Source organism: Asparagus officinalis, chromosome 9 (assembly GCF_001876935.1).
Source record: "Asparagus officinalis chromosome 9, Aspof.V1, whole genome shotgun sequence".
In the NCBI taxonomy this organism is placed as follows: Eukaryota; Viridiplantae; Streptophyta; class Magnoliopsida; order Asparagales; family Asparagaceae; genus Asparagus; species Asparagus officinalis.
The window spans coordinates 4,489,971-4,509,197 of NC_033802.1; the positions used below are offsets into that span (position 1 = coordinate 4,489,971).

Here is a 19,227-nt window from a genome sequence, read left to right on the forward strand (position 1 = left end):
TATGGCCAAAGCTGTGAATATTTGAGATGTAATCCAATTCCAGTCATAATAAGTTTGAAAGCAAAAGCATCGTATGGTATAATGAAGTTATACCATACCCCCATATCATTAAGGGTGAGAATGTGTGATGCTGGGACTTGAAGCATACTTGAGATTCCAGTGCCTCGATCATGTCAAAACTAGAAGGCTGGGCTCTCAATAAGCTCTCAGGACGTTTAGCATCTACAAAATCCTGGGAATGGCTTCAACCGGAAACAAAATGCTGCATGATCATTCCTTCACTAAGATCCTCATGCTTGAAAGAACCTGTGTTCTAACTACAAATATTGATAGTAAACAACTGACCAAATACATGGTTTCGTTGAACATCGGACATTTGACAGTCTCCCCATGAAAAAGATACATGGTTTCAGCCCCACTATTCAATCTTACTTCCACATCAACCAAAATTTTAACTTTAAACTGCATCAAGTAGGACAAAACCAAACATCAATTTCGCCAGGAAACAACAAAAACCATCAAAATGGTCTCACCTGAACGAGTCCAGACTTTGCGAGTATAAAACAAATTACTATTCTAATTTGTCTGAAGATACAAATCCAGAACACCAGAAGTTCTCATCAACATACACTTCCACAAAGAAGGATAATACATTCTTACACTCTACTTAGCACAAATCCAATAAAAATACCAAATCCAATAAAAATACCAAATAAAAGAGCAAATACAACAAGCTTTAACAAATCCATAATATCAATCTCAATCTTTCTCTTTTCCCGCAATTCTACACTTGACACGGCTCTTGAAACTTGCGGCCTCACGTTCGACAGCTTTGTTTGAACAAGCCCTGTCTTTGAACCTTCAAACTCCTCTTCATCAGATACTCATTTGAAGAATCCACAATTACTCACTTTCCAATTAGCGCATCCCAAAAACAATCGACCATGGTTCGTCTTAGTTCCAGATCTAGAGAGTATAGCCCTCCTTCCACAATGACACAACAGTCCATGACGATTGCTTGAAGATGACTCCATGATTCACGGCTACAGACACAAAAGTTTGCATATTCATCGCAATTGAAAAATAATAATTGGCAAAAAAATTAAACTACAAGGGTCTGTCCCTTTCTCTTGCTTGGAATTCTAACCGTGATCAATGACTAACGAAGCGAACATTTCACTTTTCTCACAGCAAGTCACAGCATACCCAGTAGAACAAAATCAAAACTTGGCCCCTTTCAAAAGTTACCAACTTTAACTATCATATAACGTAAATTTTGATCAGCCAGAATCATTATTCTCGGTCCTCTTGCTCTCTCTTCACCACTGAATCTTCTCTTTGATAATAGCACGTCTCTCTCCTCTCAATTCAAAAATTTTCACTCTTCTTAGCAATATTTCGTAGTGGAAACTATTACAAGGACTCTGATATTAATAAAATAATAATAATTTTGTATTTGAAGAATGTGACATGATAATGAACATTTCAGGAAACATATATCAAAGATAAACTTTGCCAGAAACTAATATCTGAGAACGACATTATAGGAACAAAAAAACAACTGACATAGTCCTCGTAATACTTCAGTAACCACCAATGAATTTATGAACCTAGTTATCTAACCACTAACTCAATCCAAAACCACTACATAATCCATCAAATAATTAAAATAAGCAGATCAATGTAAAGAATATTGGTCGATGAGAGAAAGACCAGGTTTCATAAGAGAAAGACCTTGTTATCAAACAACTAACTCAATCCAACTAACAGGAATTATTATTGGGTTTTTATTGGGATGGGATTTCACCTGAGAGAGGATAGCTCAGAGGGAGGAGGACGTAGGAGGATGAGCAGATCTGGCTCACGAACTCTGGCTCAGGACGACGAGATCAGCACCAGATCAACGACGAGATCAGCTCGATGGCGAGATCAGCACCAGATCGACGACGAGATCATCAGCACGACGACGAGAGTGATGACGACGAGACCGAGGGAGGATGAGGACGAGTCCGAGGGAGGATGACGACAAGAGTGATGATGGCGAGATCAGCAGCACGACGTTCGAGAAAGCGGCGGCTCAGAGGGCTGATCTCGTCGGAGGAGGATGCACAGATTTGGGGAAATGTGAGAGATTGAGAGGAGGGCTGATCTCGTCGGAGGAGGGCTGATCTCGTCTATATTTCCTTTTTTTATTTTTATTAATTTTTTCTTATTTTTTTACAAAAAATATGGTTCATAGAGAATCAACACCTCCTCTCCGAGTGTAGAAAATTCTAAAAATGATTTTAGACGTTGACCATTAATTTTGAAAATATCACTATTTTTAGGATTTTTTATCTCGACGGCCCCATGTGAGAAAACTTGTTTTACAATAAATGGACCTGTCCATCTTGATCTCAATTTCCCAGGAAAAAGATGTAATTTTGAATTGTACAATAAAACTTTTATCTTGGAGAGAAATTTTTTCGTAAAATTGATTTGTCATGAAAAATCTTGATTTTTTCTTTGTAAATTTTTGAGTTTATGTATGCATCATTTCGAATTTCTTCCAACTCATTTATTTGGAGCAATCTGTTCTTACATGCCAAATTCTGAGTCAAAATTCAACTGTTTTATCGCACATATTGCTCGATGCTCCAACTCTACTGGTAGGTGACAAGCTTTCCCAAACACCAGTTTGTATGGTGACATCCCCAAATTGGTTTTGAAAGCTGTTCTATATGCCCACAGAGCATCACATAATTTTACAGACCAATCTTTTCTGTTATGATTAACTATTTTTTTTAAGATTTGTTTGATCTGCCTGTTTGTGACCTCTACTTGACCACTGGTTTGGGGGTGATAAAAAGTCAACAATTTGTGTGTGATTGAATATTTTCTCATCAAAGCTTCAAAAGAACGGTTACAAAAATATGTACCGTTGTCGACAATTTGTGTGTGATTGAATATTTTCGACGAAGATGATGAAGACGGAGGCGTGATTGATTATTTTCGACGAAGACGATGAAGACGGAGGCGGAGACGAAGAAAACGAAGACGAAGTCGCCGAAGACGATTCAAAGGGTTTCGAAAGGGTTGTCGGCGGCGGCGGCCTTGAGAGGAAGAGGGTTCGAAACGGAGAAAGTTGGTTGCGGACGACGAGGGTTTCGATAATAGCGCTCAGAAAGGGATTGTGGGAATAGTACAGTTTTAAATTGAGAAGGATAATTTGGGAATGCAGTTATATGGGTATTGGGTCTGTACACTTTTGGGAGTTAGTTACTTTTATTTTTTTTTATAAGGGCTTTGGGTTATGGTTCTTGGGCTGGGAGTGAGAGTGAGGATGCATGGCCCAATTATATTTAGTTCCTCCAAGCAATTTTCCCTAAAATGATAGTTCTGCAGAGTGAGGATGCATGGCCCAATTATATTTAGTTCCTCCAAGCAATTTTCCCTAAAATGATAGTTCTGCTCTGCCCTGCTTGATTAATTTGACATATTATTCAAACTTATGAATTTTAGAAGCAGTAGTGCTGCCACGCGAGTAAGTAACTTATGGGTAAATTTATCCCCAATGTGGCATGATTTTTAGTTTTATACAGGGTTCTCATGTTTTGAGCATGATGTTGTCACAGCGACCAATCTAAAATTATTATATCTCAACAAGTAAATCAACCTAAAGCGTTACGAATGAGAACCCAGTCACATAAATTCACATGAGAAACATCAGGAAACTACATAAAACATAAACATATGAACTGACTGCGCGCGGCAAAAATGTACCATTGAAAATTCCAAAGAATAATCACGTTAACTACTCCTACCATGGTTGAGTTCCAAAATTGGCAATCTAATGCAGTATTCTAATATTCTAATTAAATAAAAATTTATAAAGGAGTTAGAAATGATGGAGGATTTTAAATACCGGACTCATATTCTCAGAGAGCGAGAATAAGTGTCAATATTGCTCCTGCCAATAAAACGTTCTAATGAAACAATAAAACTAATTTCTAAAAGGAAATATATCTAAATTAACCTAATAATTAAGGGTTTCTTCAAGCAACAACAATTTCTCAGTTAAAACCTCTCACCTGATAATTTCCAATACCTCCCAACCCAGCGTAAGCATCTGTTGCTACTGCCTCCGTCCTCTTCATCGTCGTCGTCCTTCATATCATCACCGGTGAGCTCGTCAAGGGTCGGGGTTGGGTTCTTATTTCCCCCAATCTGATGGGTAATCTGGAGGAAGGAGAATATATGATGATTTTTGGATAGTGGGGAGCTAATAAATGTAGACTGCACGTGAAAGGCCCTCTTTATACCCAAATAAATTAATTAATTAATTAAAATAAAACTAAAATAAAAAAAGTGCACATGAGATAGTAGCATTATTGTGCCTCGTTTAACGCCCCGTGTGATGTGATGCCAATGTTTAATGCCCACACAAGGGAATCCGGTTCATTAGCTTATTGGGTCATTGTCTTGTTAGATATTTGTCCCCTAAATCTAGTATAGTTTGAGATTAGCCCTTCTGATCGTTGAAACTTCTACAAGGACCTCCAGTTTTCATAGTTTACTTTGAAACTAGTTGTGAACATCATGCAAAGCACGACATATCATTTTTCTTTCTGCTACAGTAATCTTGATTTTTAATGCTATAGTAATGTTTTTAAACTTTTTGTTGCTACAGTTCCCGGCGCTGCTACAAATTTCTAAGATGCTACAGTATCCGCGTGTGCTACAACGATTTTTTTAAAATTGTCCCGGCGCTGCTACAAATTTCTAAGATGCTACAGTATCCGCGTGTGCTACAACGATTTTTTTAAAATTGCTATTTCATGTTGCTACAGTAGTATTACTGTAGTATTTACTGTAACATGAATAGTAAATTTTGGGTCCTCCCATTTATATAGAGGAGTAGATTAGTTCATCCATTAAGACCATAGGTAGCAAGTAGAGCTAGGGGCTGTTTGGTGGAAAATTTGTAATAAGAAAAATAATAAAAGAATCGTATTTGATTTATTCTCTCTAACTACTTAGAAAAAGAATGATTACAACCCTCTCAATCTCAATTATAATTGGATTTCCTGATTACAAAAGAGAGGAGAATGATATGGATTCTCCACTTTGTTTAATTCTGGGTTCTTCACAGTGGCGATGGAGTGCCTCCCTCGAATGCTCGTGTCGAGTTTGCTCTCCGTTGACGATCCGCACGTGTTGATTCACTGGAACGGTATCTCCTCCTCACGATTTGACGTTTGTGGAGAACTTGCAAGGCAAGTTTGAAACTCTTAATGAGTTGATAACTCTGAACGAGTTTGAAACTCTATGGAAGAGTTGATTTAACCGAAAGTCGGTTATAAGCCAAGGATGAAGAAGCTCCTATTGCCGATCTCCAAAGCTCCAGCTGAAGGATGAATGATCTTCTTTGCTGCCAAGCCCTCAGGATCGAAAGATCAAAGAGGAGGTGCCCTTTGCTGCACTTCAGATCCGAAAATGTTCAAGGATCCCAAGATAATCCGCCAGCCCTTCAGACCTTCAACTCAGTTGAGTTTTTTTTCGTTTTTATATGGGATTAAGGGGGTGTAACCGCTCCTTAATTCACTCCTAAGTGGGGTGTAACCGTCCCCAAATCGTGGGAAACGATTTTGGAACCGTTCATCTCATGTTGAATGAGTCAAACAACACCCAAGTTGGCGTTCAGGATCCTAACTCCGCGTTTTAGAGTGGAGACGCGGAGTTGGGCACCTGCTGGATGTTGAAAAACGCGAGGGTCGCCCGCGTTTTGTTTGCTGAGGGTTGGAAATGCGGGGGTCATCTGGGTTTCAAGAACTAAAACGCGAAGGTGAATTCCGCGTTTTAGACGGAGCTAATTACTTATAGCTTCTTCTGTAGAGCGTTGTAAAGACCATTGTTGAGTGATCTTCGCCTTGGCTGCTCGAAAATATGAGAGTTGTCAGATTGTAACTCCCGATGTTGATTGTCAAAGCTGTTGATTAGAGATTTCATTGATTGTTGTGAAGATCGTCAGATTGTAACCTTCATCGATCTACGTGAAAGTCATCAAATTGTAACATTCTAGAACTCGTCAGATTGTAACTTTCATCATCGGTGTTTGATGGAAATAAGCTATCTGTAGTAATTTTTAGACAGCCTACAGGGGCTAGTTTGGAATGACTTATGAGAATTGAGTTACATAATGGCAGTTTTATGAATTAAGGGACTAGATCTAAAATAGATACAAGACTTCATTTCCTAATAGTCATTTCAATGGTTTAAATAATTTATTTAGGAATATCAAAGATTTGATGAACTAATATTAAATAGTTTGGAATGACTTACGAGAACTGAGTTACATAATGGCAGTTTCATGAATTAAGGGACTAGATCTAAAATAGCTACAGGACTTAATTTTCTAATTAGAGCCATTTCAATGATTTAAATGATTTATTTAGGAATACCAAAGATATGATGGACTAATATGTAACAAGTACTATTGAGGAGTACAGGTAACTATTGCAGGCTTATGTGAAGAATCTGGTCAGAGGCTTTGAATGAATCCAGAGGACGAGTGAGTTTTCGTATCAAACTTTATAGGGAGGGGAGTTGTCACAGTCAGAGACTTCTGGAAAATGTTTCTTTTATTTTTCTGTATTTTAATTGATGAAATTTTCTCACAAAATATAAGGCTTAAAGATGGTTCAAATGTAGAACCTTTGAGTAGAGAGCAAACCTATCTAACCATCACGGTGGACCCTGGATGATTATTTAATAAGTTCACTTGATTTAGAGTATGGTTAATTGCATAGATAAATATTAGTCTCATTCTTTCACTATTGAGAGACTTCAATTTTTAAGAAGCTACTCTACAAATGTTTCGTTTCAAATTTGATCTTTATTGTATTCAATTTCTTAGGAGTTACTCCGCAAAGCTTGTTCGGTATAGTGTATGTTTTGAAAGTTGTTTGTCTTAAAATTAAATCAAATTTCTTCATCAAAAGGCCCCATCAGCAAATTAAATGGTTTCCTCCGGTATTTGCTCCTCCTTAAAAAAAGAACAGCGCATGCATTATCTACCGCAATACATTTCCTTAAGATACAAATTGCAAGAATATTACATCAATGTATAAACTATCATGGACTACTACAATGTATTTCTTTGAGATACAAATTAGTGGGGGGTTGTTACTTTAAGAGGAGAAGAGATTGGAATTTGTTTTGAGGGGGCTCTGGTAATGGGTTTTGAGGTTGTTTTTTCTGTGTTGTGTCTTCTCAAAGAGAATATTGCACTATAATGTGTTTTTTCTGTGTTGTTTTTTCTATTTTGAGGTTATTGTAGAACCTTATTTCCAATCCTTTCTTCATTAAGCTGGGAACAGAGATCAAGTTACGATGCATTCCTGACGCATAAAATATATCTTTGAAGATAAAAATATTATCCTCAGGATCTAATCTATACGAACCAATATCTCCTACATTGAGATAGGTATTGTTTCACATATAGATACTTGTTCTCCTTTCTTCGGATCGGTAAATTCTGTGATTCCATTCTTATCCTTTGCGATATTTGTGGTCGCACTGGAGTCGATTCACCAACCACTAATATCTGTTATCATAGCATTGCATTCCGTCACACCGACGAATTCTCTTTTGCTAATACCTCTTTGTTCCAGATGCTTATAGCCTCCCTTATTCTCCTGTTTTTCACCTTGTGGGCAAGTGAACTTGAAATACCTGAACTTTCCATTATTGTAGCAGGCTCCGTGAGGTACTTTCTTTCTCTTGAACTGCTCTGATTTCGTTCCTAACTTTCCATTATTGTAGCAGGCTCCGTGAGGTACTTTCTTTCTCTTGAACTGCTCTGATTTCGTTCCTCGTGGTTGTGGTTTTACTGGGACCTGGGGTTTTTTCACTTCCAGCATTATGCCTCTGGGGGACAAAATTCATCTCCTGCTGCACCATGTTCAGTTCTTGCTCTTTCCTACTGGCTATTAAGTCTTGTTCTATCGCTAGGTGCATAGGAAGATCAGTGACAGATTTTAATGGCAGGGTTCATTCTTAATGTGGTGGCAGCTATAACTAAGGAAGGAAGTGGGTTATTCAATATAGTTGCCACCTACATTCTCCCCGGGATTTCGGTCCCAGCAGTGTATAAGTTGTTAGCCATGATAATTATCTTATTGGTATGCTCTACGATATTGTCTCCATCTTGCAAATAACAAGAATTATATTTTATGCAAGAGGAGTTGAATGTTTACTTCTGAGGTGGTGTCTGTGTCTTGTTTTTCTTTTATAGCATTCCACATGTCCATGGAAATCTCATAAGTTGTAATAACTTTGATTAAGTTAGCTTCCATGAACATGAGCATTAGGCTTTTTGTATTTTTATCTTTAGACTTTCACTGTTCATCCCTTTCTTTTCTTCAGTGTAGATTTATCAGTAAGGGTTGGAGCAATGATTTCGATTATATCATCAATATTATCATGAAGAAGAGCATATCCTATATTTCTATGTTACATATCATAATTACTGCAATTAAATTTGTTAAATTTTTCTAGTTCTGATAGAACAAGTTTACTAGCCATTTGGTGGAGAACTAAAACTAATTTTCCAATTAAAAATAAAATTAGATATATGTACTACTAATTAATGATAAGATTATATATATATATATATATATATATATATATATATATATAACTAGTATATAATATATAATATGTAAAACTTATGTCGAACTACAGAGTAGATGGTCCACCAACAGTTTATATATATATACCTAAGTAAAAGCTTATGTCAACTTAAGTTGATAGGTCGCTACCCAAAGTTTAATCGCATTGCATGTTACGCTAGGGATCCATGCAAGTTATGAATCAAGGGATAATAAACTCTTGGTGGACATGCCAAACTTAAGTTGAACAATAAGTCTTCTACTATATAATATATTAATATATATATGATAATCATATATATGATATATATATACTATATATATAGTATATATATATATATATATATATATAATATATAATATAAGTATATCATATATAATATATACACAATGTCGAATTATAAAAATAAAAGAAAATACCACCCATTAAAAAATAAACCGGATTCTTGTGAGTTGAAAAAAGAAACTCCAATTAGAGGGAGATCGTCACTTAGTGGTCTTGACTGAAGAATCACTTGTCGACGTTTTGGTGTCGTCTCTGATCACAATGAGGTTGAAGTTGATAATTAATGGGTTTTCTGTACGGATGTGTGGAAAAGCAGTAAATCAGGTTGAGATCAGTAATTGAAAGTGCAATTGTCTGAACCTTGTTGCCGAACCGGGATATTGAAGTAACAAATTGGGTCTTATTTGAAAAGGCTTTTACGAAGAGAGACTCTCAAAAAAAAATGAATAATAAAAAATGACTATAGAGTAAGTCACACGCAACGGTCCAAAAAATAAAAACTTGGTTTGAGGAGTAGATCACGTGGGCTGGTTAACTAGGTTGTAGGCTTTGACTTCAAAACTCGAGGGAAAAAAGGCTATGACAAACTTCCACCAAACTTGGTTTTTGAATAAAAATAATTATTGTACAAGAGAAAAGCAGAGATGCACTGCGTAGTGGGCAAAAAATTAGAAAAGAAAGAAAGAGAGACGCAGCTCGAGGAACAGTCTTGGGCAAAGTTTTGATGGGATTGGACTTTATTTTTTTGTGGGGAGGATAGGAGAGGAACATATTTCTATAGCTGAGCTCTGATACCAATGTTACTTGGGTGGCATTAGGGGCACACCCCCAACTACACCTCCTTTCATTTGCTACAGTGCATCGGGTCTCACATGTGATTTTAAAATTTTAAAATCACATGTGGGTCCCGATGTACTGTAGCAAATGAGAGGGGGTGTGGTTGGAGGTGTGGTTAAGGGTGTGCCCCTACCATTTTCCATGTTACTTTATGAACATAGGAGAAGAAATTAGAATTTGTTTTGACGGGGCTTCCATAAAAGCTCGTTTGTTTGCAAAAATTGGAGGGAGAAAGCGGTGGAAAGCCTGCAAAAGTTCTGATTTTTTCAAAATTTTTACTGGCTTTGTCCCTCTAAATTTTGCATCCAAACGGGCCCTTAGAGGTTGTTTTTTCTGTATCGTGTTTTCTCAAAGAGAACACTATACTATATATATAGAGGCTACACCATTATCTCCACCCCTCGAAAACTGCTTCGGAGAGATATTCTCTCAACAACCTCTTGTCCAATATTCTCTCAACAATGTTGAGAAATTTAATGTTTGAATTGGTCACCCATTGAATGGGTAAAAATTACAGGGGTGACCCCACAAAGCCATTAAGAAATTACCTTTTTTTTTTAATATCGTAGTATGTTTGTTAGATTAATATGAAAATATAAACTTTAATTTTTTTTGCAGAGATATGTCCTGACAACTAGCAGAATATAGTAAAGGCCACATTCTACAACGTAGGGTATTAAAGTGGGACAAATTTTCAAAACCGACCCTTTTGAGTTTTTTTTTGCAAAAAACGACCGGTTTTCAAAATATTTGTAAAAACCGACGTGTTTTCAGCCCAGGCGCTGAAAACGGGTCGGTTTCTGTAAATAATTTTCCGAAACTTCACGGGAGTTGAACTCCCGTGAAGATTTACAGACTTTTAAACTTCACGGAAGTTCAACTCCCGTGAAGTTTAATTTCCTAAAAAACTTCACGGGAGTTGAACTCCCGTGAAGTTTGATTAACTGGGAAAAAAGGTAGCATCATCGTTAGGTGAAGTTGCCTCAAGAAATTCACCTTCTTCACTCGAAAGCATCTCCCGTGTAGAATCATCGTCAATTTCTTCTTTTTTTACCTCAACCACATTATCTGCACCGTCAATTGCTTTACCCAAGAACGCACCGGCTCTTTGGACATCATCCCCATCATTTTCTTCAATAGTAATCGAACCGGCTTCTTCCGCTTTTGCCTCAGTCTCGACCTCATGTTGATCTTTGTCACGCCCCGCTTCCCAAAATACCCAGGAATCGGGACGTGAACAAGCCCACGACGTATTAGATTAAGAAGAAATATGCGCTAACTTTTTTTTCTCCTTTTATTTTCTTCTCAATCCAATACGCTGAACGTCTGGAAATAAATACAATGCGAAGTCACATGTCCCCGATCACAATCAGCAAGAATATAATAGACAAACTCTGAATAAAAAATATCATATTACAAATGGGATATCATCCAAGACATAAAAATATGGGAAAAACATGCCCTTATACAAAACTGAACAAATGAATATTGGAGAGATACAAAATACATCGATCAATAGAAAAAGAAAGAACTACAAAAGTAAACTGGAACCATCAAAGAATAGGCTTCGACTCCTTCTTCTGCTCCGTCTACAAGGCACTCCTGTTGAGAATCTTCTGACTCCTACTGAACCTGTTCTTCCTCTAAGTCTGACGTACATCAGAGAAAACAGGTGTACGTCAGCGTGTATGGCACACGGCAATACCCGACCCCACAAAGAAAATAGAATGAACGGAAATCCAATGCGAAAAACGATACGATAACAGAAACAACAAAAGAACGTACAACTAAAATCCACAAATCAACATAAAAAAACTACTAAATCATGATAACATAAAGCATCCAGAATCGATCAGGTAACGAGATCATATAGCTAGCGATCAGTTTAATCATCCCAGTCACAAAGTCATACAACTAGATGGAATTAATACTTAAAAATCTATAACTCGAGACGTAGTACGTCGAGCAAAATAATCCAAACAAGGAAACCCTCATGTATATACCATATGTCTCAAATTGAAGATAATTAAATAATAATCCCGATCTATGTATGGAAGGGAGTACAACTGGTCTACATCTCACAAGAATCCATAAATCCTAACCAAGGTGACGACACCGAATCACCTTGACTCAACAAACCAACCACAGTGGCGACATCGATCCACTGGTAACAAGTCATGTATCTAGCCATCCTATAACAGGTCACTGGTTCACATCTCACACAGAGTCAACGCTCATATCATCGGATAACTGACTGTTCGCATATCCCCACGTGCATCCAATCAAATAAATTCATGAACCAAAGTAGCGACACCGATCTACTTTGACCCAACCAATCAGCCCCCAGTGGCGACACCGATCCACTGTGACTCAACATACCAACCCCAGTGGCGACACCGATCCACTGGTACGAACCTAGAAGATATATCAACAGTCTTATCCAATTACATGAACAATGACTTCCCCATCCCAACTCTTCTCGCTTTTCTAAGACAACAACACACGGGTCTCTGGGTCTTACTCACGTCACACAGGTCATTCTAGTCATAAACTACTAACGATTCTTAATACAATCAGGAACAATAAAAGCAGACATGTCAAATACAGTAAAATAACCACAAACATGAAATGTAATCATGAATCAGCAACTACGTACTTCAGAAAATAATTCCTTCCCAAAATAATTTCTTTTAAAAATTATTTCTCATTATAATAATCCAAAATATTCTCTTTCCTAGAATAAATTCTTTAAAATTATTTCTCATCAATTATTATTCTAAAATAATTCTTTTTCTCAAAATAAATTCTTTTTAAATATTATAAATTCTCCAAAATGATTCCGTTATCAAAATAAATTCTTTCACTTCATTATCATTATTCCGAAAATATTATTTATCACATAACTATGATTTAAATCAATATTATTCATCAAACCCACACAGATAATAACAATTATAAATTAACATAACTAGATAATTCACCAATTCATCAACAAGCTCACGCAGATAATAACAATTCATAATCTAATTTATGCAACTAAATAACGGCATATATAAATTGGAAATGACGAGTCAAGAGGAGCGGGATCTTGCCTGCGAGACCAAGGGGTCTGATGACGAGGCGACGACACCGATGCGGACGTGGCGTGTGACGATCGAGGCGACGTTGACAGCGGCTTGGATCTGGTTCAGGCACGGATGTTCAGCGTGGTTGAGTTCGTCGGCGTGGATTGCCAGGACCTCATATGTGATGTGTCGCAAGTGATAGAGGACGAAGAATGCAAGGTGTGTTGTGGGTTGCATCGCGGCAGGATAGCTTTAGTGCGCTTAGATCCGAGCGGGCGGGTGGTTCGAGTCAGCGACTGCAGAGCTGTTCGGCGTGTGAGGTCTGGACTCCCGTGGGATGAGGCATGGGAACTGAGCGAGCCGAGCAGGGGTGGCTGATGGCGTGAGCGGCGTAGGGGGAGGAGGCGCGGGGTGCGTGGAGAACGGCCGTGGACTTGGTGCCAGTCCTACGGGCTGTGGAGAGGAGATCCTGGTGATGCAGTTGCTTCGGCTGCGCGACGAAGGGCGTGTGAGTGGAGTTCAGAGGAGGGAGAGAGAGCTTGCGCGCCAAGGCAAGACGTTGCTGCGGCAGCGACACGCTGGGGTTGGGGTGACGCGCGGCTTAGGGGGCTGTGTGCTGGGAGAGGGAAAGAAGAGATGGGTCTGAGGAGAGCAGCGGCAGCACGGAAAAGGTGTCGGGTAGGCGGCACGACAGAGACTAGGTCCGGAGGTAGAGGAGGTATGTTGCAAAGTGGAGATAAGGAATAACTGGTTTCTATCTTTGGTAGGATGAGAGGGAGGAGATGATGCAGGGGACAGGGAAGTGAGTGGTGCAGGTTTTGAGGAGTGAATTAAGGGGAGTGATTGAGTGATGGGAGTGCGGGATTTAGGGAGTGAATTGGGGTGTGATTTAGGGGAAGTGGGGTAGGAGAGAGAGAGATACAGAGAGATGAAGAGAGAGAGATACAGAGTGATATATCGGTAAGGGGGAAAACGCAGGGAAAATACCCCTATATAAAAAAATACAAGAAAATTATTCAAATAAATATTAAAAATTTATGGTCAAAATAATAATAACAATAATGAATAATTAACTATTAATTTAAAAAGTTTTACCGAACAACTAAATTTATAATTAGGAAAACCATTAAAATATTATAATACCGTATTTTTAAATCGTAGAAAATTGGGGAAAATAAAAATACTCTTTTAGAAAAATAATATTTAATATTTAAATACCAGAAAATTATTTAAACCAGTATTTAAAATTCACGGTCATTACAATCTTGCTGCTTCAAGGCCCCTTGGAATCATTAGAGACTCCTCTAGAACCCTAACTTCAGCTATCCCCTTGGAATCATTAGAGACTCCTCTTGGAATCATTAGAGACTCCTCTAGAACCCTAACTTCAGCTATCCCCTTGGAATCATTAGAGACTCCTCTAGAACCCTAACTTCAGCTATCTCCTCTTGCTTCAAGGCCCCTTAGAATCATTAGAGACTCCTCTTGCTCAACAAGGCCCCTTGGAAGAGCTTGCCGATGAGAGAGACGAGGAAGACGGAGAGGATCACAGTGAAGAGGAGCTCCTGATAGAACTCCATGGCGATGAGAGAGCTTGCCAATGGAGATCAAATTTCACTTCGAGAGATCGGTGTTCCTATTTAATCAAACTTCACGGGAGTTCAACTCCCGTGAAGTTTTTTAACAAATTAAACTTCACGGGAGTTAAACTCCCATAAAGTTTAAAAATCTGCTAAACTTCACGGGAGTTCACTCCCGTGAAGTTTCGGAAAATTATTTACAGAAACCGACCCGTTTTCAGCGCCTGGGCTGAAAACAGGTCGGTTTTTACAAATATTTTGAAAACCGGTCGTTTTTTGCAAATAAAAACTCAAAACGGTCGGTTTTGAAAATTTGTCCTATTAAAGTGTTACTTTCTTACAACTTAGGATGCTAAAGTATTATTTTTTACGATTTAGAATATTTAAGTGCAAAGTTGATGAAACAGCTATAGATAAGGACCTAAATGCCCTTCAGCTCATATTTTTGTGGAGGAGTAAATTTCACTTAACCCTTTGATCTCTGGGAGATAACTCTCCTGAAAAAATAACTATTCCGCTTAATCCCCAGAACTTTGGGGTGTCTCACATTAATTCTGTGAACTTTGAAGGTTATTATAATACAACCTACGTGTTTACAGGTAAACGGTGAAGCGAGCAAAATGACAATTTTGAAATATAACTCCATCAATGAAAAAGGATGTAATTTCACTAAATTGAGGGTTAAGCAAGACGAGTTTGGAGGGTTAATTAAGTGGAATGCGTATGTTTGTATGTGAGTGTGTTACATAATCTCACTTAATTTTCTAGACGTTCACTATCTAAATGACTGTTTAAACCTTTTGCATGAGTGAAAACATATTAATAATAATCATAATAATAAGTTCATTCTAATACGGTCGAATCAAAATAGAAGCGAGAATAGTTAAAGTTGTGGAGAAAACTAGTTTTAATGAGTACAGTCTTTATCCAAGAGCTAGTCTTTAGTTTGGCAATAATTAGGCAACAATTGAACTAGTTTTATTTTGTCCAAATTTAGCCCATATACTTCACTTTTGAACCACTTTCTATATTGTTCAATTCTATCATAGTTAAGCAAAAACTAGTTCAAACTCGGCTCTTTTTTGGGATTGCTAGACACACTCTTAGGGTCGGTTTGGCAAACTATACAAAACTGGGTCTGGTCCTGACCCAGTTTTGTGATAAACTGGTTTTCATTTGGACCAGCACCCCCTGGTCCAAATAAAAACCAGTTTAATGCCACTATTTGGCCTATGAAAATATGGCCAGATTATTTGCCAAACAAAAAATCTTTCAAAACCGGACCAAGTTCAAGCTTAAACTTGGCCCAATTTTGAGAGATTGCCAAACACAACCTTAGACTCTCAAGCATCCCTAAATCTTCAATATTTTGTATTAGCCCCGGGTCTTTAAAATTGATCTCAAGTCCCCCAAATGCTCTTAGTATGTCAAAATAAGCCCACCTCCAAGTTAAAATTTAGTTGAAATGGGATAATATCTTGTTTACTTTTAACTTTTTCAGTAGTTTGCCAGTTGTAGTCCTTTCATATAAATACTAAACTCATTAATCACTTTAAATCATACCCGTTAAGCTTCCGCAATTCGTTCAATAAAACTCTAGCCCAAACTCATGTTCACTTCATTTTCTCAAAACTTCAGCTCTAATCTCAAATTTGCATCGGATAGATTCGCGTTGGAGAAGAAGTTAGAGAAGACATTGGAGAAGCTGAAGTGGAAAATAACTTTTGGGTTAGGGTTTTATTAAACGGATTTAGAGAGCTTAACAGATACAAGTTAAAATGATTAACAAGTTTGAATTTGTGTGAGAGGGGGTACATCTAGCAAATAACCAAAAAATTTATATTAAACAAAACATCTCCCCCATTTTATCTAGATTTTAACTAATAGGGTTTATTTTAAGATACGAACAGGATTTCGGAGCCTGATATTAATTTCAAATTTGAAGGGCTTGTTAGATCTTAATAAAAAACTTGAGATCTAAAACCATATAGCCATGATTAATTCAAAGAGATTAACAATAATCAAAAGAGCGGAAGCTTATACCTGAATCCATAGAAGAAATCTTGATTTGGGTTTTTGATGATCTTCTAACCTTAGGGTTTCTCTAAATCCGAATTTCTCTAGCTAGATGGGGGTGTAGAGAATTAGAGAATGTGACCCTAGGTTAGGGACCATAACCCCTTATTTATAGATGTTGTACTTTTGTAATTTAGCCCCTCAATAAATCACAATTACAACCTGGTATCTGCACATATAACCCCATGATTATATTTAAATACCCATTAACCCAACTTAATTGATCACTTTAGTAGGTTATCCTGAAAGATAGCAATACATATTGATTAATCATATGTGCCCACAAATAGATTTATTAGATTAAATCCAACAGGGCTCATACAAAATATTGAAGATGTAGGGGACCTTGGAAAAGATTTGGGGGGGCTAATATTGAAATATTGAAGATATGGGAGGCTAATGTCGAACAATGCGTACATGTTTTCGCTTTTGCTTTTGCAGGCTGCATACGTCTCTCAGGTACACTTTTCACTGAGGCCCCAGCATTATTGCAGGGACGTATCAATTTGTGCAGACTTACGTCTCTCAGGTACACTTTTCACTGAGGCCCCAGCATTATTGCAGGGACGTATCAATTTGTGCAGACTGAGCGAAGACCCACTCCCCCGCGGGGTGGGTGGGGGGAGGGGGGTGGAGGAAGACACGTGAGGAGTTAGGGGTGTTTGGTTCTTTTCTTTTTTTTGGTGGTAAAAGTGGGGAAAGCTGCCAAAAATGTTAGCTTTTTGACAGTTTTCCTCCAAAATCACCCCTTAAAAAAGTGATTTCGATTTTGAGGGAAAGCTGCCCAAAAGTTGACATTTTTGACAGCTTTCTCCTCTTTTACCATCCAAAAAAACCTATCCAAACAGCCCCTAAGTGATATTTATGAAGTTTGCTTGGTTTAGAGAAGGGTTAATTGCATATATATAGATGCTAGTCCCGTGCTGTCACGAGTCCCATCCAATATCTGCTTTATTCTAGTTCGAATCCGGTTAGATTTATTACATTCGAACTCAGTCTCAAATTTGGATCGAACAGCAGAATGATATTCATATTTTTTTTTGAAAAGAAATGATATTCATTTTTGATTCGTTTACAAATATGATATTCGATGTTAGTTTGCAAATATTTGTTAGCATAGTTAGTTCGCGGGTTGGACTTTAAAGTCTATGCGCCCTGGATTGATTTTGGGTACTAACATCTTTTTTTTCTTTTATATTTCCTTTGTAGATTTGTGCACAAAAACCCTCCATGTTACATATATTTGCAAATCTATCCTCAAACACATCATAATGTTTAATTTCTCTTCTTTTGCAGCAAGATTCTCGAAGCAGAACTAACACGAAATCAACTAGAGCTAACACAAAAACCAATAGAACTAATAAGAACTGCAATAGAACTAACATAGCCACTAGAACCAGCACTTATATTAGAACTAACTCTAGTTGGAAGTAGAACTAACATGAAATCAGCTAAAGCTAACACGAGAACCACTGGATTAATATGAGCTGCAATAGAACTAACATAGCCACTAGAACCAACACTTCTACTAGAACTAACTCTAGCTGGAAGTAGAATTAACAAGAAATGAGATAGAACTAACTTGATCTCAACTAGAGCTAAGACTTACTTCATTAGAACTAACGCAAAGTTAGACCTATCAAGAAATGAGATAGAACTAACATAATCTCGACTAGATCTAACACGTAGTCCACTAGAACTAAACGCTCGACTAGATCTAATAAGAAATGAGATAGAACTAACATGATCTCGATTAGATCAAACATGTACTCCACTAGAAATAACGTTCAACTAGAGCTGCACAGAAATGCGATAGAACTAACAAAATAACAATTAGCGCTAACACTTACTACATTAGAACTAACACGAAGTTAGAGCTAACAAGAACTGTAAAATCATTAGAACTAACACGAAGTTAGAGCTAACAAGAACTGTAAAATATACATTTCCAATTAAATATACATATATTATTGTATTTGACATTTCCAATTAAATATACATATATTATTGTATTTGTATAAACATGTCATTCATCACTATACGATGATCCGTCTTTATGACTTTGTTCACAACCAGGAATTAATAACTGTGCAGCAAGTCTTGCTCATATAACTTCAAGGATATCGTCCGGAGGCGTCACGCGCAATGTCGAGCGACTTTCAATTATTGCTTGCATAAAGAGGTAGACGAACACACCATAGTCATAGCTGCAACATAGAATGCACATGTCAGTTTTTTCCACTATATCTAGATAAACAATTAAAATATTAGAACTAACATCCTTCTTTGTTGTTCGCATTTGATGGCTTTATATTTAAATTCTCTGCGCACTCTTGCACTAACAAAATTAGCTTGCTGGTGATCAAAATAGTTTATGCTTTTGTTAATAGGATCCATCCAAGCATCATGGTTAGAAGAACTATAATGTTTGACGACTTATTCTTTCAAATCAACCTCCACCAGATGCCAGTGATCGTCCCTGACCATATGAATCAACAGGTTCTCTATACGGATGACGGTAAATTTTTTAATATATGACACAAATAGCATGTTCCGACTCGTATCAATAGAGTGAGTGCTGCAAATCAAGTAATGTATGCGTTGAAATAAAAGAGAGAATCTAGGGTTATGCATGAGAGTTGATAGAACTAACATGAAATACATTAGAAATAATAGGAACTCAACTAGAACTAATAGGTACTCCATTAGAACTAACACGAATTTAATTAAAA

General features: G+C 37.4%; 1 protein-coding gene and 1 long non-coding RNA gene across 2 annotated transcripts in view; both read right to left on the reverse strand.

The window, feature by feature from the left end:
* LOC109824336 lies at positions 550–4,255 on the reverse strand. The gene is made up of 2 exons (XR_002242609.1): positions 4,071–4,255; positions 550–1,043 (listed from the first exon to the last, which is right to left on the reverse strand). It is a non-coding gene; the product is annotated as an uncharacterized LOC109824336 (long non-coding RNA).
* Positions 18,486–19,227, reverse strand: part of LOC109824406 — a 30,620-nt gene continuing 29,878 nt past the window's right edge. The window contains exon 7 of the transcript XR_002242634.1: positions 18,486–18,702. The gene's annotated coding sequence lies outside the window, so the exon portion shown is untranslated. The remainder of the gene's footprint in view (positions 18,703–19,227) is intronic.